Source organism: Arachis stenosperma, chromosome 3 (genome assembly GCF_014773155.1).
Source record: "Arachis stenosperma cultivar V10309 chromosome 3, arast.V10309.gnm1.PFL2, whole genome shotgun sequence".
NCBI classification, from domain to species: Eukaryota; Viridiplantae; Streptophyta; class Magnoliopsida; order Fabales; family Fabaceae; genus Arachis; species Arachis stenosperma.
The window spans coordinates 54,798,316-54,819,483 of record NC_080379.1 but is presented as its reverse complement, the minus strand read 5'-3'; the positions used below and the strand labels follow the sequence as shown (position 1 = coordinate 54,819,483).

General features: G+C 39.3%; 2 non-coding genes across 2 annotated transcripts; one reads left to right on the top strand and one right to left on the bottom strand.

The window, feature by feature from the left end:
• Positions 1-10,026: 10,026 nt before the first annotated feature.
• On the bottom strand, positions 10,027-10,134 carry LOC130970935 (small nucleolar RNA R71). Its single transcript, XR_009082178.1, has one exon. It is a non-coding gene; the product is annotated as a small nucleolar RNA R71 (small nucleolar RNA).
• Positions 10,135-20,629: 10,495 nt separating this feature from the next.
• LOC130971107 (small nucleolar RNA R71) lies at positions 20,630-20,737 on the top strand. The gene has a single exon (XR_009082338.1). It is a non-coding gene; the product is annotated as a small nucleolar RNA R71 (small nucleolar RNA).
• The last annotated feature ends 431 nt before the right edge of the window (positions 20,738-21,168 follow it).

Here is a 21,168-nt window from a genome sequence, read left to right as displayed (position 1 = left end):
ATTACTTCTCCAGGAAGCATATTTTAGGGAAGGTGGTAATGGTTTGAGCTCGGGTTTAGGAGGTTTTCTCTTCCTGAGGGATTTTCAGAGGTTCTACTATTCTCTCTGATTCTTCTAGATCATGAACATCTTTAAAGATGTCCTCTAGCTCTAATTCGAGACTCTCAGCCATATGGACCTCTCTTACAGAGAGTCAATATATCAACACTCATGCAGTCATTTGGGTGTCTGGATGTTGCTGGCTTTTACAACATTCAACTTGAACTCCTCCTCATTGACTCTCAAGGTTACTCCCCTTTTGGACGTCAATGAGGGTTCGGCCAGTTGCTAGGAAAGGTCTTCCTAGAATGAGAGTTGCACTCTTGTGCTCCTCCATTTCCAGCACCACAAAGTCAGTGGGAAAGGCAAATGGCCAACCTTAACAATCATGTCCTCAATCACGCCTGATGGGTATTTAATGGAGCCATCAGCAAGTTGAAGACATATCCTGGTTGTTTGATTTCTTCAGTTAAACCAAGCTTTCTGATAGTAGATGCAGGTATTAGGTTGATACTTGCCCCAAGATCACATAAAGCTTGCTTGGTACAAGTACCCTCAAATGTGCATGGTATCATAAAGCTCCCAGGATCTTTAAGCTTCTCAGGTAAGCTTTTCAGAATGACTGCATGCATTCTTCAGTGAGGTAAACTTTTTCAGTCTCCCTCCAATCCTCTTATGACTTAAGATCTCTTTCATGAACTTAGCATAAAGAGGGTATTTGCTCAAGGCTTCTGCAAATGGGATCTTTATTTCAAGAGTCCTGAGATAGTCTGCAAAGCGGGCAAATTGCTTATCGTGTTCCGCTTGGCGGAGTTTTTGAGGATAAGGCATTTTGGCCTTGTATTCCTCAACCTTAGTTGCAGTTTTAACCTACAGAAGTGGGTTGGGAGGCCTTTTTAGAAGGGTTGTTATCAGCACTTGTATGTGACTGATCCCCCACTGGCATTTGAATGCCAGGGGTGGAAGCTGGAGTGGCATTAGACGCCACCTCCTTATTTGTTACTGGCGTCTGAACGCCAGAACTATGCTCCCTTTGGGCGTTCAACGCCGAATTCATGCTTGTTTCTGGCGTTGAACGCCAGGAATGAGCATGAGCTGGGCGTTCAGCGCCAGCTTTATTCCTCTCTGGGCTCTGATTGTCCTCAGATGGATTTTGAGTAGCCATTTGTTCATTTCTTGGCTTCCTGCTGCTTTGAAGTGGTGTATTTAATGTTTTCCTACTTCTTAATTGAACTGCTTGGCATTCTTCTGCTATTTATTTTGACAGTTGCTTTTCTGTTTGCTTTCACTGTACTTCCATGTTCCTGTTAGCCATTCTTGTTTCCTGTAGTATTTCCTTGAATTCGGCTAGCTGCTGAGTTAGAAAGTCTAATTGCTGATTGAATTCATTAGCCTGATCTACAGGACTGAGTTCAGCAGTTACTGTTTTAGCTTCTTCTTCATGGAAGATTCATGCTTAGGTACAGATGATGATTTCTGGCAACTGTATCAATAAGCTCTTGAGCTTCTTCAATTGTTTTTCTCATATGTATAGATCTACCAGCTGAGTGGTCTAGAGAAATCTGAGCTTTTTCTGTAAGCCCATAGTAGAAGATGTCTAATTGCACCCACTCTGAAAACATTTCAGAGGGACATTTTCTTAGCATCTCTCTGTATCTCTCCAGGCATCATAAAGGGATTCATATCTCCTTGTTTGAAGCCTTGGATGCTTAGCCTTAGCTGTGTCATCCGTTTGGAGGGAAATAGTGATTCAGGAATTTTTCTGACAGTTGTTTCCAGTTTTTATGCTGTTCTTAGGCTGGTTATTTAACCATCTCTTAGCTTGATCTTTACAGCAAACAGAAACAGTAATAATCTGTAGACATCCTGATCTACTTCCTTATCATGTACTGTGTTAGCAATTTGTAAAAATTGTGCCAGAAACTCTGTAGGTTCTTCCTGTGGAAGACCGGAATACTGGCAGTTTTGTTGCACCATGATAATGAGCTGAGGATTCAACTCAAAGCTACTAACTCCAATGGAGGGTATACAGATACTACTCCCATATGAAGCAGTAGTGGGGTTAGCATATGACCCAGAGTCCTCTGGATGTTCTTCCCACTTAATTCCATGCTGGAATAAAAGAGATGATATATATTGATATATTTTTTATTTTTTTATTTTTTTTAAAATAAAATAAAAAACGAAATAAATAAAAGAAATTGGAAATATTTTGAAATTGAATCTGAATTTTTATATAAAATTTTCGAAAAATGTAGTTCAAAATTAGTTAGAAAAATTTTTTTGAATTTGAATTTTATGATGAAAGAGAAAAATATGCAAAAGGCACAAGACTTAAAATTTTTAGATCCAATGCTCCTTATTTCGAAAATTTTGGAGGGAAAACACCAAGGAACACCAAACTTAAAATTTTAAGATCAAAACACAAGAAAGACTCAAGAACACCTTGAAGATTCACAAGAACACAAGAACAAAAGAAAGAACACCAAACTTAAAATTTTAGAAAACCAAGACAAATTTTCGAAAATTAAAGAAGATCAACAAGAAAACACCAAACTTAGAGTTTGGCACAAGATTCAATCAAAGAAAAATTATTTTTGAAAAAGATTCCAAAGAAGATACCAATTATCAAGAACAACTACCAATACTCCAGCCAATTGGGCAGTAACTTCAATGTTGATTTTAAAAATATCATATTTATGGATAAAAATATAAATTTTTGAAAGTTAATGTTTGAAAAAGCACAAGAAAAACAAGAAAAGACAAAAACAAGAAAAACTTGAGATCAAACAAGAAAAAGAAACAAGAACAACTTGAAGATCAATGAAAGAACCAAAGAACACAAGTCGAAAATTTAAAGAAAAAATATAAAATATGCAATTGACACCAAACTTAGAACAAGACACTAAACTCACGAAAATTAGCAATTAATTAAGAAAAATAATAAATTTGAAAAGAAATTTTTGAAAAGAAATTATCCTATCAGATTAATGACTCTATAACAATAAAAATAAATTATTCCTAATCTAAGAAATAAAATAAACCTTTAGTTGTTCAAACTCGAATAATCCCCGGCAATGGCGCCAAAAACTTGGTGCACGAATTTGTGATCCGCACAACTAACCAGCAAGTGCACTGGGTCGTCCAAGTAATACCTTACGTGAGTAAGGGTCGATCCCACGGAGATTTGGTTTGAAGCAAGCTATGTTTATCTTATTATTCTTAGTCAGGATATTAATTAAAATTATTAGTTGGAATTATTAGATTGGAAAAATAAAAGAGACTAAAAGCGTTACTTGTTGTGCAGTAATGAGAAATATGTTGGAGTTTTGGAGATGCTTTTTCCTTTGAATTTCTACTTTTTCTTGAAATCCTTTTCCCACACGCAAGGTCCCTTCCATGGCAAGCTCTATGTAGGGTGTCACCGTTGTCAATGGCTACTTCCCATCTCTCAGTGAAAAGTTCCTATGCTCTGTCACAGCACGGTAATCATCTGTCGGTTCTCAATCAGGTTGGAATAGAATCCATTGATTTTGCGTCTGTCACTAACGCCCAGCCTTCAGGAGTTTGAAGCTCGTCATTCAATCCCAGAATCCTATTCAGAATACCACAGACAAGGTTTAGACTTTCCATTCTGAATGCCGCCATCATCCGGCTTATACACGAAGATTCTGAGTAATGAATCTAAGAAATACTCATTCAATCTGATGTAGAACGGAGGTGGTTGTCAGGCACACGTTCATGGATTGAGGAAGGTGATGAGTGGTCACGGATCATCACCTTCTCCATAATAAGCCGAATGAACATCTTAGATAAGAACAAGCGTTTGAATGGAAAATAAAGGAATTGTATTAATCGAGACGCTGCAGAGCTCCTCACCCCAACAATGGAGTTTAGAGACTCATGCCGTCAAAAAGTATGTAATTCAGATCTGAAAATGTCATGAGGTCCAAAATAATTCTCTAAAAGTTGTTTAAATAGTAAACTAGTGACCTAGGTTTACAGAATATGAGTAAACTAAGATAATTGGTGCAGAAATCACTTCTGGGGCCCACTTGGTGTGTGCTGGGGCTGAGACTAAAGCTATCCCGAACTGAGGCTTTTCTTGGAGTTGAACTCCAAGTTATAACGTTTTGGGCGTTCAACTCCGGATCATGACGTGTTTCTGGCGTTTAACTCCAGACAGCAGCATGTACTTGGCGTTCAACGCCAAGTACGTCATATCTTCGCGCGAAGTATGGACTATTATATTGCGGAAAGCCCTAGATGTCTACTTTCCAACGCCGTTGAGAGCGCGGCAATTAGACTTCTGTAGCTCCAAAAAATTCATTTCGAGTGCAGGGAGGTCAGGATCCAACAACATCAGCAGTCCTTCTTCAGCCTGACTCAGATTTTTGCTCAGCTCCCTCAATTTCAGCCAGAAAATACCTGAAATCACAGAAAAATACACAAACTCATAGTAAAGTCCAGAAATATGATTTTTGCCTAAAAACTAATAATATTTAACTAAAAACTAATTAAAACATGCTAAAATCTACATGAAATTACCCCCAAAAAGCGTATAAAATATCCGCTCATCAACTTGTCAGCCACCTTGTAGAGTTCTAGAGGTATGATCTCATGAAGTTTCACTTCCTCCCCAATCATGATGCTATGGATCATGATGGCCAGATCCACAATCACTTCAGATCGGTTGCTAGTAGGAATGATGAAGCGTTGGATGAACTCCAACCATCCTCTAGCCACATGCTTAAGGTCCAGTCTTCTCAATTGAACCGGATTGCCTCTTGAGTCTCTTTTCCATTGAGCTCCTTCCACACATATGTCCACGAGGACTTGGTCCAACCTTTGATCAAAATTGACCCTTCTAGTATAGGGGCGTACGTTTTCTTGCATCATTGGCAAGTGGAACGCCAACCTTACATTTTCTGGACTGAAATCTAAGTATTTTCTCCGAACCATTGTAAGCCAATTCTTTGGATTCGGGTTCATACTTTGATCATGGTTCCTAGTGATCCATGCATTAGCATAAAACTCTTAAACCATTAAGATTCTGACTTGTTGAATGAGGTTGGTGAGAACTTCCCAACCTCTTCTTCGAATTTCATGTAGGATCTCCAGATACTCATTCTTTTTGAGCATGAAAGGGACCTCAGGGATCACCTTTTTCTTGGCCACAACTGCATGGTCTTGATGGACCTTTGAGATGAATCTCTCCATCTCCCAAGACTCAGAGGTGGAAGCTTTTGTCTTTCCTTTCCTCTTTCTAGAGGTTTCTCCGGCCTTAGGTGCCATAAATGGTTATGAAAAAACAAAAAGCAATGCTTTTACCAAACCAAACTTAAAAGGTTTGCTCGTCCTCGAGCAAAAGAAGAAAGAAGGAAGGGGAAGAAGAAGAAAATAGAGGAGATGGAGGGTGATAGGTGGTTCGGCCAAGAGGGGGGAAAGGTGTTTGTGTTGTGTGAATATGAAGGAGTAGTGAGGGGTTTATATAGGGGTGAGGGAAGGGTTGGGTTTGGGAGGGAAAAGTGTTTGAATTTTTAAAGTGAGGTGGGTGGGTTTTTGGGTTTAGGGTTTTTGGGTTTTTGGGATCCACAGATCCTGAGGGGTAAAGGATTTCATCCCTGCTCCTTTTAGGCATGCAAAATGCCCTTACTGTGCAATCCTGGTGTTTAACGCCAGATTGCTGCTTGTTTCTAGCGTTAAATGCCACCTTTTATTCCTTTCTTGGTGTTAAATGCCATGCTGCAACCTGTTTCTGGCGTTTAACACCCAGAATGGTGCCAAACTGGGCGTTAAACGCCCATTCTGCTACCCTTTCCTCCAGGGTGTATTATTTTTAATGCTATTTTTTATTTTTCTTGAACTTTTTGTATTTGTTTTTGTGACTCCACATGATTATTAACCTAAAAAAATAGAAAATAACATAGATAAATAAAATTGGGTTGCCTCCCAATAAGCGCTTCTTTAATGTCAATATCTTGACAGTGGGCTCTCATGGAGCCTCACAGATGTTCAGAGCATTGTTGGGACCTCCCAACACCAAACTTAAAGTTTGAATGTGGGGGTTCAACACCAAACTTAGAGTTTGGTTGTGGCCTCCCAACACCAAACTTAGAGTTTTATTGTGGGGACTTTGTTTGACTCTGTATTGAGAGAAGCTTTTCTTGCTTCCTCTCCATGGTTACAGAGGGAGATCCTTGAGTTTTAAACACAAGGTAGTCCTCATTCAATTGAAGGATCAACTCTCCTTTGTCCATATCAATCACAGCTTTTTCTGTGGCTAGGAAGGGTCTTCCAAGGATGATGGATTCATCCTCATCCTTCCCAGTGTCTAGGATTATGAAATCAGCAAGGATGTTGATGAGCGGATAATTTGTACCCTTTTTGGCATTGTTTTTAGTATGTTTTTAGTAGTTTTAGTTGAGTTCTTAGTATATTTTTATTAGTTTTTAGTTAAAATTCACTTTTCTGGACTTTACTATGAGTTTGTGTGTTTTTCTGTGATTTCAGGTATTTTCTGGCTGAAATTGAGGGACCTGAGCAAAAATCTGATTCAGAGACTGAAAAGGACTGCAGATGCTGTTGGATTCTGACCTCCCTGCACTCGAAGTGGATTTTCTGGAGCTAAAGATACCCAATTGGCGCGCTCTCAACGGTGTTGGAAAGTAGACATCCTGGGCTTTCCAGCAATATATGATAGTCCATACTTTTCCCAAGATTTGATGGCCCAAACCGGCGTTCAAAGTCACCCTCAGAAATTCCAGCGTTAAACGCCGGAACTGGCACCTAAATGGGAGTTAAACGCCCAAACTGGCATAAAAGCTGGCGTTTAACTCCAAGAAGAGTCTCTACACGAAAAATGCTTCATTGCTCAGCCCAAACACACACCAAGTGGGCCCGGAAGTGGATTTTTATGTCATTTACTCATCTCTGTAAACCCTAGGCTACTAGTTTTCTATAAGTAGGACCTTTTGCTATTGTATTTTTATCTTTGGACATCTAGTTCTTAGATCAGATCTTGGTTCTTCTGGTTCCCTCTCTGGGGCCGAAACCAATGATACCTTTTGTTCTTATGTATTTTCAACGGTGGAGTTTCTACACACCATAGATTAAGGTGTGGAGCTCTGCTGTACCTCGAGTATTAATGCAATTACTATTGTTCTTCTATTCAATTCCGCTTGTTCTTTGTCTAAGATATCACTTGTTCTTCAACTTGATGAATGTGATGATCCGTGACACTCATAATCATTCTCACCTATGAACAAGGTGACTGACAACCACTTCTGTTCTACAAGCAACCAAGGCTCTAGTGTTTATCTCTTGGATTCTTTAACCGGAATCTTCGTGGTATAGGCGAGAACTGATGGCGGCATTCAAGAGAATCCGGAAGGTCTAACCTTGTCTGTGGTATTATGAGTAGGATTCAATGATTGAATGACTGTGACGTGCTTCAAACTCCTAGCAGGTGGGGCGTTAGTGACAGACGCAAAAGAATCACTGGATTCTATTCCGGCCTGACCGAGAACCGACAGCTGATTAGCCATATGCTGTGACAGAGCATAGGAACATTTTAACTGAGAGGATGGGAGGTAGCCACTGACAACGGTGAAACCCTTGCATAAGCTTGCCATGGAAAGGAGTAAGAAGGATTGGATGAAGACAGTAGGAAAGCAGAGAGACGGAAGGGAAGGCATCTTCATACGCTTATCTGAAGTTCCTACCAATGAATTACATAAGTACCTCTATCTTTATCTTTATGCTTTATTCGTATATCACTATACCCATTTGAGTCTGCCTGACTAAGATCTACAAGGTGACCATAGCTTGCTTCATACCAACAATCTCCGTGGGATCGACCCTTACTCGCGTAAGGTATTACTTGGACGACCCAGTGCACTTGCTGGTTAGTTGTGCGAAGTTGTAGTGATCACGATTTCGCGCACCAAGTTTTTGGCGCCGTTGTCGGGGATTGTTCGAGTATGGACAACTGACGGTTCATCTTGTTGCTTAGATTAGGTATTTTTCTTCAGAGTTCTTAAGAATGAATTCTAGTGTTTCAAGGTGATGTTCTTATCATCACCAAAGCTGATTGATTTTCATCAATTTAGCTCTTGAATGCAATGTCTTGCTGAAGCTTGGCTAGCCATGTCTAATTCCTTTAGACTAAAGCTTTAGACTAACATTGCATGATTCCTGGAATTCTCATTAAGAATTTTGATACCCTTATTTTCTTTTCCATATAATTTTCGAAAAAAGCACAAAAAAATTACAAAATCATAAAAACCAAAAATATTTTATGTTTCTTGTTTGAGTCTAGTGTCTCATCTTAAGTTTGGTGTCAATTGCATGCATTCATTCATGTGTCTTAAGGATCTTCAAGTAATTCTTGACGATTTCTTACTCTAATCTTTAAATTCTCTTGACTTGAGTGTTTTGTATGTCTCATATGCATTCTCATTTTGTTAGTGTCAGCAGTATACAAACTGCTAAGTTTGGTGTCTTGCATGCATTGTTATTTGATTTTAGTGCATTTTGATTATTCCTTTTTATTAAAAATCCAAAAATATTTTTAATTTGTGTCTTCTCAAGTCAATAATACAGAGAATTGAAGATTCAGAACATACAGCAGAGGAATTGCACAGAAAAAGCTGGGCGTTCAAAACGCCCAGTGAAGAAGGACAGACTGGCGTTTAAACGCCAGCCAGGGTACCTGGTTGGGCGTTTAACGCCCAAAAGGGTATAGTTTTGGGCGTTAAACGCCAGAATGTACACCATTCTGGGCGTTTAACGCCAGGATGGCACAAGGGGGAAGATTTTGTTTTCAAATCAATTTTTTTTTCAAGTTTTCAAAGTTTTTCAAAATCAAATCTTTTTCAAATCAAATATTTTCAATCAAATGTTTTTAAAATCAATTTCTTTCCTTTTTCAAAGATACTTACTAACAATTAATGATTTGATTGAACATCTCAAGTTTATTGCCTTTTCTGTTGAGAAAGGTTTAATGTTTGAATCATATCTTTTCTTGTTAGCCAAGTTTTTAATTTTCAAAATCAAATCTTTTTTAAAATGTTTTTCAAATCATATCTTCTTAACCTCATCTTTTTCAAAATAGTTTTCAATCAAATCTTTTTGATTTCTAATTTCAAATTCTTTTTCAAAAATCACTTGATTTCTTTTCCACTTTCATTTTCGAAAATCAAGTAGTGTTTTTCAAAAATATTTTCAAAATCTTTTACTTAATTTTCGAAAATTACTTCCCTTCTTCTCACATCCTTCTATTTATGGACAAACACTATTCCTTAATGTAAAATTCGAACTCCATCTTCTTTGATAAGTTCGAATTTTCTACTTCTGTCTTCTACTTTTCTTTTCCTCTGACACCTCAAGGAATCTCTATACTGTGACATAGAGGATTCCACATTTTCTTGTTTTCTTCTCTTTCATATGAGCAGGAGCAGAGACAAAGGCATTCTTGTTGAAGCTGACCCTGAACCTGAAAGGACCTTGAAGCGAAAGCTAAGAGAAGCTAAGGCACAACTCTCTACAGAGGACCTAACAGAAATCTTCAAAGAAGAAAACATGGCAGCCGAAAACAACAACAATGCCAACAATGCAAGGAAGGTGCTGGGTGACTTTACTGCACCTACTCCCGACTTTTATGGGAGAAGCATCTCTATCCCTGCCATTGGAGCAAACAACTTTGAGCTTAAGCCTCAATTAGTTTCTCTAATGCAACAGAATTGCAAGTTTCATGGACTTCCATTGGAAGATCCTCATCAGTTCTTAGCTGAATTCTTGCAAATCTGTGACACTGTCAAGACTAATGGGGTTGACCCTGAGGTCTACAGACTTATGCTATTCCCTTTTGCTGTAAGAGACAGAGCTAGGACATGGTTGGACTCACAACCTAAAGAAAGTCTGGACTCATGGGAAAAGCTAGTCAATGCCTTCTTGGCAAAGTTCTTTCCACCTCAAAAATTGAGTAAGCTTAGAGTGGAAGTCCAAACCTTCAGACAGAAGGATGGAGAATCCCTCTATGAAGCTTGGGAAAGATACAAACAATTAATAAGAAAATGTCCTTCTGACATGCTTTCTGAATGGAGCATCATAGGTATTTTCTATGATGGTCTCTCTGAACTATCCAAGATGTCTTTAGATAGCTCAGCTGGAGGATCTCTTCATCTGAAGAAGATGCCTATAGAAGCTCAAGAGCTAATTGAAATGGTTGCAAATAACCAATTCATGTACACTTCTGAAAGGAATCCTGTGAACAATGGGACAAATCAGAAGAAAGGAGTTCTTGAGATTGATACTCTGAATGCCATTTTGGCTCAGAACAAGATATTGACTCAACAAGTCAATTTGATTTCTCAAAGTCTGTCTGGAATGCAAAATGCACCAAGCAGTACTAAGGATGCTTCATCTGAAGAAGAAGCCTATGATCCTGAGAACCCTTCAATGGAAGAGGTGAATTACCTAGGAGAACCCTACGGAAACACCTATAATTCTTCATGGAGAAATCACCCAAATTCCTCATGGAAGAATCAAGAGAGACCTCAATAAGGTTTCAACAACAATAATGGTGGAAGAAACAGGTTTAGCAATGGCAAGCCTTTTCCATCATCTTCTCAGCAACAGACAGAGAATTCTAAGCAGAACCCCTCTGACTTAGCAACCATGGTCTCTGATCTAATCAAAACCACTCAAAGTTTCATGACTGAAACACGGTCCTCCATTAAGAATTTGGAGGCACAAGTGGGACAGCTGAGCAAGAAAGTTACTGAACTCCCTCCTAGTACTCTCCCAAGCAAGACAGAAGAAAATCCAAAAGGAGAGTGCAAGGCCATCAACATGGCCGAATTTGGAGAGGAAGGAGAGGAAGTGAACGCCACTGAGGAAGACCTCAATGGGCGTGCACTGACCTCCACTGAGTTCCCCAATGAGGAACCATGGGAATCTGAGGCTCAAAATGAGACCATAGAGATTCCATTGGACTTACTTCTGCCTTTCATGAGCTCTGATGAATATTCTTCCTCTGAAGAGGATGAGTATGTCACTGAAGAGCAAGTTGCTAAATACCTTGGAGCAATCATGAAGCTAAATGACAAGTTATTTGGAAATGAGACTTGGGAGAATGAACCTCCTTTGCTCACCAAAGAACTGGATGACTTGTCTAGGCAGAAATTACCCCAAAAGAGACAAGATCCTGGGAAGTTTTCAATACCTTGTACCATAAGCACCATGACCTTCAAGAAGGCTCTGTGTGACTTAGGGTCAAGTGTAAACCTCATGCCTCTCTCTGTAATGGAGAAGCTAGGGATCTTTGAGGTACAAGCTGCAAGAATCTCATTAAAGATGGCAGACAACTCAAGAAAACAAGCTCATGGACTTGTAGAGGATGTTTTGGTGAAGATTGAAGACCATTACATCCCTGCTGATTTCATAGTCCAAGAGACTGGGAAGTGCATGGATGAAACCATCATCCTTGGCAGACCCTTCCTAGCCACAGCAAAGGCTGTGATTGATGTTGATAGAGGCAAACTGATCATTCAAGTGAATGAAGAATCCTTTGTGTTTAAGGCTCAAGGATATCCCTCTGTCACCATGGAGAGGAAGCATGAAGAGCTTCTCTCAAATCAGAGTCAAACAGAGCCCCCACAGTCAAACTCTAAGTTTGGTGTTGGGAGGCCACAACCAAACTCTAAGTTTGGTGTTGAACCCCCACATTCAAACTCTAAGTTTGGTGTTGGGAGGTTTCAACATTGCTCTGAGAAAATGTGAGGCTCCATGAGAGCCATCTGTCAAGCTACTGACATTAAAGAAGCGCTTGTTGGGAGGCAACCCAATGTTATATTTTGACTATTTTCTTTTGTTATTTTATGTTTTTTGTAGGTTGATGATAATGAGAAGTCACAAAATCAATTGAAAAAGCAAAAACAGAATGAAAAACAGGAAGAAAAACAGCACACCCTGGAGGAAGAACTTACTGGCGTTTAAACGCCAGTAAGGCTAGCAGGTGGGCGTTTAACGCCCAGTCTGGCACCATTCTGGGCGTTTAACGCCAGAAAGGGGCACCAGACTGGCGTTAAACGCCAGAAAAGGGCAAGAACCTGGCGTTAAACGCCAAGAATGGGCACCAGCCCGGCGTTTAACGCCAGAAATGGCTCAAAACGTGATTTTGAATGCCATTTGGTGCAGGGATGACTTTTCCTTGACACCACAGGATCTGTGGACCCCACAGGATCCCCACCAACCCCACCACTCCCTCTCTCTTCTTCACCCATTCACCAATCACCTCAATACCTCTTCCCCAAAAACCCTTCACCTATCAAATCCCATCTTCTCTTCACCACTCACATCCATCCTTCATAAAACCCCACCTACCTCACCCTTCAAATTCAAACCACTTCCCCTCCCAAACCCACCCATAAATGGCCGAACCATAAACCCCCCTCCCCTATATAAACACTTCTTCACCCCTTCATTTTCACACAACCTAAACACCACTTCTCCCCCTCTTTGGCCGAACACAAAGCCATTCCCTTCTTCTTCATTTCTTCTTCTTCTACTCTCTTCTTTCTTCTTTTGCTCGAGGACGAGCAAACCTTTCAAGTTTGGTGTGGTAAAAGCGTTGCTTTTTCGTTTTTCCATAACCATTTATGGCATCCAAGGCCGGAGAAACCTCTAGAAAGAGGAAAGGGAAGGCAAAAGCTTCTACCTCCGAGTCATGGGAGATGGAGAGATTCATCTCAAGGGTGCATCAAGACCACTTCTATGAAGTTGTAGCCTTGAAGAAGGTGATCCCCGAGGTCCCTTTTTCACTCAAAAAGGGTGAATATCCGGAGATCCGACATGAGATCCGAAGAAGAGGTTGGGAAGTTCTTACCAACCCCATTCAACAAGTCGGAATCTTAATGGTTCAAGAGTTCTATGCCAATGCATGGATCACCAAGAACCATGATCAAAGTGTGAACCCGGATCCAAAGAATTATCTTACTATGGTTCGGGGGAAATACTTGGATTTTAGTCCGGAAAGTGTAAGGTTGGCATTCAACTTGCCTATGATGCAAGGAGATGAACATCCTTACACTAGAAGGGTCAACTTTAATCAAAGGTTGGACCAAGTCCTCACAGTCATATGTGAAGAGGGCGCCCAATGGAAGAGAGATTCAAGAGGGAAGCCGGTTCAATTGAAAAGGCATGACCTCAAACCCGTGGCTAGAGGATGGTTGGAGTTTATCCAACGCTCAATCATTCCCACTAGCAACCGGTCCGAAGTTACTCTAGACTGGGCCATCATGATTCATAGCATCATGATTGGAGAAGAAGTGGAAGTTCATGAGGTTATAGCCCAAGAACTCTATAAGGTGGCGGACAAGTCCTCTACCTTGGCAAGGTTAGCCTTCCCTCATCTCATTTGTCACCTCTGTTATTCAGTTGGAGTTGACATAGAGGGAGACACCCCTATTGATGAGGACAAGCCCATTACTAAGAAGAGGATGGAGCACACAAGAGACCCCACTCATCATGAGATCCCTGAGATGCCTCAAGGGATGCACTTTCCTCCACAAAACTATTGGGAGCAACTGAACACCTCCCTAGGAGAACTGAGTTCCAACATGGGACAACTAAGGGTGGAGCACCAAGAACATTCCATCCTCCTCCATGAAATTAGAGAAGATCAAAGAATCATGAGAAAGGAGCAACAAAGACAAGGAAGAGACATTGAGAAGCTCAAGCACTCCATAAGACCTTCAAGAGGAAGAACAAGCCGCCATCACTAAGGTGGACCCGTTCTTTAATCTCCTTGTTCTTTATTCTTCTGTTTTTCGAATTTTTATGCTTATGTTTGTCCATGTTTGTGTCTTATGATCATTAGTATCTTAGTGTCTATGCCTTAAAGTTATGAATGTCCTATGAATCCATCACCTTTCTTAAATGAAAACTGTTTTTAATCACAAAAGAACAAGAAGTACAGGATTTCGAATTCATCTTTAAAACTAGCTTAATTGGTTTGATGTGGTGGCAATACTTTTTGTTTTCTGAATGTATGCTTAAACAGTGCATATGTCTTTTGAATTTGTTGTTCATGAATGTTAAAATTATTGGCTCTTGAAAGAATGATGAAAAAGGAGACATGTTACTGAGGATCTGAAAAATCATAAAAATGATTCTTGAAGCAAGAAAAAGCAGTGAATACAACAAAAAAAAAAGAGGCGAAAAAAAAAGAGAAGGAAAGAGAAAAAGAAAGAAAAAAAAGAAAGAAATAAAAGTTGTGATCCAAGGCAAAAAGAGTGTGCTTAAGAATCCTGGACACCTCTAATTGGGGACTTTAGCAAACCTGAGTCACAATCTGAAAAGGTTCACCCAATTATGTGTCTGTGGCATGTATGTATCCGGTGGTAATACTGAAAGACAGAGTGCTTTGGGCCACGGCCAAGACTCAATAAGTAGTTGTGTTCAAGAATAATCATACTTAACTAGGAGAATCAATAACACTATCTGGATTCTGAGTTCCTAAAGAAGCCAATCATTCTGAATTTCAAAGGATAAAGTGAGATGCCAAAACTGTTCGGAGGCAAAAAGCTACTAGTCCCGCTCATCTAATTTGGAGCTAAGTTTCATTGATAATTTGGAGTCTATAGTATATCCTCTTCTTTTTATCTTATTTGATTTTCAGTTGCTTGGGGACAAGCAACAATTTAAGTTTGGTGTTGTGATGAGCGGATAATTTGTACCCTTTTTGGCATTGTTTTTAGTATGTTTTTAGTAGTTTTAGTTGAGTTCTTAGTATATTTTTATTAGTTTTTAGTTAAAATTCACTTTTCTGGACTTTACTATGAGTTTGTGTGTTTTTCTGTGATTTCAGGTATTTTCTGGCTGAAATTGAGGGACTTGAGCAAAAATCTGATTCAGAGACTGAAAAGGACTGCAGATGCTGTTGGATTCTGACCTCCCTGCACTCGAAGTGGATTTTCTGGAGCTACAGAAGCCCAATTGGCGCGCTCTCAACGGCGTTGGAAATTAGACATCCTGGGCTTTCCAGCAATATATGATAGTCCATACTTTGCCCAAGATTTGATGGCCCAAACCGGCGTTCAAAGTCACCCTCAGAAATAACAGCGTTAAACGCCGGAACTGGCACCTAAATGGGAGTTAAACGCCCAAACTGGCATAAAAGCTGGCGTTTAACTCCAAGAAGAGTCTCTACACGAAAAATGCTTCATTGCTCAGCCCAAACACACACCAAGTGGGCCCGGAAGTGGATTTTTATGTCATTTACTCATCTCTGTAAACCCTAGGCTACTAGTTTTCTATAAGTAGGACCTTTTGCTATTGTATTTTTATCTTTGGACATCTAGTTCTTAGATCAGATCTTGGTTCTTCTGGTTCCCTCTCTGGGGCCGAAACCAATGATCACTTTTGTTCTTATGTATTTTCAACGGTGGAGTTTCTACACACCATAGATTAAGGTGTGGAGCTCTGCTGTACCTCAAGTATTAATGCAATTACTATTGTTCTTCTATTCAATTCCGCTTGTTCTTTGTCCAAGATATCACTTGTTCTTCAACTTGATGAATGTGATGATCCGTGACACTCATCATCATTCTCACCTATGAACAAGGTGACTGACAACCACTTCTGTTCTACAAGCAACCAAGGCTCTAGTGTTTATCTCTTGGATTCTTTAACCGGAATCTTCGTGGTATAGGCGAGAACTGATGGCGGCATTCAAGAGAATCCGGAAGGTCTAACCTTGTCTGTGGTATTCTGAGTAGGATTCAATGATTGAATGACTGTGACGTGCTTCAAACTCTTAGCAGGCGGGGCGTTAGTGACAGACGCAAAAGAATCACTGGATTCTATTCCGGCCTGACCGAGAACCGACAGCTGATTAGCCATATGCTTGACAGAGCATAGGAACATTTTCACTGAGAGGATGGGAGGTAGCCACTGACAACGGTGAAACCCTTGCATAAGCTTGCCATGGAAAGGAGTAAGAAGGATTGGATGAAGACAGTAGGAAAGCAGAGAGACGGAAGGGAATGCATCTTCATACGCTTATCTGAAGTTCCTACCAATGAATTACATAAGTACCTCTATCTTTATCTTTATGCTTTATTCGTATATCACTATACCCATTTGAGTCTGCCTGACTAAGATCTACAAGGTGACCATAGCTTGCTTCATACCAACAATCTCCGTGGGATCGACCCTTACTCGCGTAAGGTATTACTTGGACGACCCAGTGCACTTGCTGGTTAGTTGTGCGAAGTTGTAGTGATCACGATTTCGTGCACCAGATGTAAAGGCCTTTGACCTTTACTAGCACGTCTTCTACCTGTCCATAAGCCTTTTTCATGGATTTGTCTGCCATCTCTAATGAGAATTTAGCAATTTGTACCTCAAAGATTCCCAGTTTCTCCATTACAAAGAGTGGCACTAAGTTTATGCCTGACCCCAGGTCACACAGAGTCTTCTCAAAGGTCATGGTACCTATGGTACAGGGAATTAAGAATTTACCAGGATCCTCTTTCTTTTGAGATAATGTCTGCCTAACCAAGTTATTCAATTCATTGGTGAGCAAGGGGGGTTCATCCACCCAAGTCTCATTACCAAATAACTTAGCATTCAGCTTCATGATTGCTCCAAGGTACTTAGCAACTTGCTCTTCAGTAATATCTTCATCCTCTTCAGAGGAGGAATACTCATCAAAGCTCATGAATGGCAGAAGTAGGTTCAATGGAATCTCTATGGTCTCTAGATGAGCCTCAAATTCCTTAGGTTCCTCAAATAGGAACTCCATTTTGTCCAGAGGATATCCCATGAGGTCTTCCTCACTTGGATTCACGTCCTCCTCCTCCTCTGTGCATTCGGCCACACTATGTAAGGTTATGACCTTGCATTATCTTTTTGGATTCTCTTCTGTATTGCTTGGGAGAGTACTAGGAGGAGTTTCAGTGACTCTTTTACTCAGCTGGCCCACTTGTGCCTTCAAATTTCTAATGGAAGACCTTGTTTCATTCATAAAACTTAGAGTAGCTTTAGATAGATCAGAGACTATGTTTGCTAAGCTAGAGGGGCTCTGCTCAGAATTCTCTGTCTATTGCTGAGGGGATGATGGAAAAGGCTTGCTATTGCTAAACCTGTTTCTTCCACCATTATTAAAGCCTTGTTGAGGATTTTGTTGATCCTTCCATGAGAAATTTGGATGATTTCTCCATGAGGGATTATAGGTGTTTCCATAGGCTTCACCCATGTAATTCACCTCTGCCATTGCAGGGTTCTCAAGATCATAAGTTTCTTCTTCAAAAGATGCTTCTTTAGTACTGTTGGATGTATTTTGCAATCCATTCAAACTCTGAGAAATCAAATTGACTTGTTGAGTCAATATTTTGTTCTGAGCCAATATGGCATTCAGAGCATCAATTTCAAGAACTCCCTTTCTGATGAACGAGATTTGCTCGATGGTCGATTTCCTTCTTATAGAAATAAGAACTACTTCGTTGTAAGCATAGCTCTAAACCATCAAACAATTCTCATATAAAAAATTTGGGTTGTCACAAGTACAAACCCCAATAAGAATTAACTGGAGTATTTGGACTCCGGGTCGTCTCACAAGGAATTGCAATGAAGTGTATGATTATTGGCTATGAGGGGACAAGGGGGTTTTGATTTGATGTTGGGGGCAAGAAATTAAATGGGCAAGAAAAGTAAATCAAGTAAGCAATTAAAGAAAGCAAGTAATAAAGAGAGACATTCATGGCAAGGGTTGAGATCATAGGCTTTCTATCCTAGTCATGCATTGATTAATTCATCTTATTTAGTCAACTCCAACAAACGGAAGAAGGTATCATGTCATCTTCACATAGGGAGAATGTCAAACAAGACTAATTAGTCATGTCACAAATATAAATAAGAATTTATCTCATTACGTCATCTCCAACATTGGAAGAAGGTATCATATTATCTTCCATGAGAGAAAGTCTAATAAGACTAGCTAATCTCAATCCAAAAGTCCTAATCAACTTACTAATTAAATTAGCAAAGATTAGTGTTAATGGAAACAATATTAGCTAACAACTCTAGATCACCAACATGAGTTGGCTTTTTTTTTATGACTCAAGATTGCCTAATTACTCTTTCCAAGCCAAGAATGCTCAAAATCTACTCTAAAGCCCAACCAAGCATTTTGTCAAACACTTGGTGGGTACAAATGAAAAGCATGGTAAAAATACAAGAATAATAAATCTAACAACTACAAATTTCAAGAAAAGTAAATTCACCACTCAAATTAACAATAAAAGAACAACAAACATTAAATTGCATTAAAAGTAAACAAGATCCAACATGATTGTTCATAAATATAAAAGAGACATAAATGTAAAATTGACAAGAGAACTAAGAAGAATAGAGTAGTAGAAGCAAGAATTCATAGAAGAATTAAGAGGAAAACATGAAATTGAACCTAGATCTAAGAGGTATTAACCTAATTCTAGAGAGAAGAGGGAGCTTCTCTCTCTAGAAACTAACCTACATGATGCTAAGCTACAAACAATTTATCCTATTTCCTACAACATAATTTGAGCCAAACTCATAGCCAAAGTGATGAGAATTCATAATAGCAAAGAGAAACAAAAACTAACAAAAATGAGAAACAAAGTCCTAAGCCTAACAAAAACTAACAAACAAGCAAAAGACAAACATATTCACAATAGCCAATAACATAACACCATTGCAACTCCCCGGCAACGACGCCATTAATTTGATACAAGGATTTATACCGGTTCGGAATTCCACAAAATAATTCCGTTGTTAGTATAGTCCAAACCAATAGTCAATCCTCAAATCAAATTAAATTTGGTTTTGTTACAAGTAACAAACCCCAAATAAAAATTAACCGGAGTAATTAGACTTCGGGTCGTCTCACAATGAATTGTAATGAAATGCTCAATTATTGGCTATGAGGAACATGGGGTTTGCTTTTCAATGGACAAAAAAATAAATGACAGAAAGTAAATGAACAATTAACTAATAAAATAAGGGAAAAGTACTCTTGGCTAGACATAGGTAATTGAGATCACCATCCTTGTCTACAAACCAAATATTGACAATTATGAGGAACCAACCTCATTAAGTCTACTTCCAAAAGCCTTAAGTACATAATATCTACTCCTAGGCTTGAAGTATGTCAAATGGCTTGATCAACATCAACCCATAAGGTCTAACCTCACTACTAATTAACCTAGTAGTAGGCTAGTGTCAATGGACATCAAATTAATCACCAAGGGTTCTCAAATCACCAATTCATTAAGACCCAATGACTCAAAGTCACTCAATTCCCTTAGCCTAGGCCAAGAGTAAAGGAAACTACTCAAAAACTAGAGAAAACATTCTATCAAATACCTAGAGTGCAATATAAGTAAACATCATGAATTTCAAGAATTAACAAAATCCATGACTAACACAAGCAAGAGATCAACAATAACAATGAAGATAAACATAAAAGAAACTTAAAACATGAAATTTCATTAAAAGAAATCCAAATCCAACAATAGTGTTCATCAACAAAAAAGAGAGCAAAATGGGGAATTAACAAGTGAAACTAAGAAGATCAAGACAATAGATCACTAAAATATCAAGAGAATTGAGATCAAAACAAGAATTGAAAGATAAAATTGAGAGAGATTAAACCTAAACTACCCTAATTTCTATCCTAAATTCTAGAGAGAAGAGAGAGCTTCTCTCTCTAGAATTCTACCCTAAAACATGATGAAAACTAAACTATGACTACTTGGTTCATTCTCCCATCAATCCTTGGATTCAATAGCATCAGAAATGAGTTGGATTGAGCCCAAAATGAGCTAGAAATCGCCCCCAACGAGTTGCCCAAAATGGACCCACGCTGCTCCATCAGCGCATGCGTATATGGCGCGCACGCGCCCCTATAAGTGAGGAAATTATGGCAAATTCTATATCATTTTAAAGCCCTAGATGTTAGCTTTCAAACGCAACTAGAACCGCCTCATTTGGACCTTTATAGCTCGAGTTATGGTCGTTTGAGTGCAAAGAGGTCAGGCTTGACAGCTTTATGGTTCCTTTATTTCTTCATGAGTTCTCCCACTTTGCATGCTTTTCTCCTCACTTCTTCCATCCAATACTTGCCTTATGAACCTGAAATCACTCAACAAATGTATCAAGGCATCGAATGGAATTAAAGTGAATTGAATTTAGCTATTTTAGGGCCTAAAAAGCATGTTTTCACATTTAAGCACAAATCAAGGAAGAGTTGCAAAACCATGCTATTTCATTGAATACATGTGAGAAAAGTTGATAAAATCCCCCAAAATAAGCACAAGATAAACCACAAAATTGGGGTTTATCACTTCCTCTGAGGCGTCCCATTACTCACAGGATTCCTTTCAGAAGTGTACATGAACTGGTTATTTGCAACCATGTCAATGAGTTCTTGAGCTTCTACAGGCGTTTTCTTCAGGTGAATAGATCAACCTGTAGAATGGTCCAACGACATCTTAGACAATTTAGATAGACCATCATAGAATATATCCAGGATGGTCCATTCTGAAAGCATGTCAGAAGGACAATTTTTGGTCAATTGCTTGTATCTTTTCCAAGCTTCATAGATGGATTCACCTTCTTTCTGTCTGAAGGTTTGAACATCCACTCTAAGCTTGCTCAGCTTTTAAGGAGGAAAGAACTTGGCTAAGAAAGCCATGACCAGCTTATCCCAAGAGTTCAGGCTATCTTTAGGTTGAGAGTCCAACCATGTTCTAGCTCTGTCTCTTACAGCAAAAGGGAAAAGCATAAGCTTATAGACCTCGGGATCAACTCCATTGGTCTTAACAGTATCACAGATCTGCAAAAAATCAGTTAAGAACTGAAAAGGATCTTCTGATGGAAATCATGAAACTTGCAATTCTGTTGCATCGGAGAGACTAATTGAGGCTTTAGCTGAAAATTGTTTGCTCCAATGGCAGGGATTGAGATGCTTCTTCCATGGAAGCTGGAATTTGGTGCAGTAAAGTCACCAAGCATCTTCCTTGCACCTCCACCATTGTTATTGGGTTCGGCCATCTCTACTTCTTTTTCAAAAATTTTAGTAAA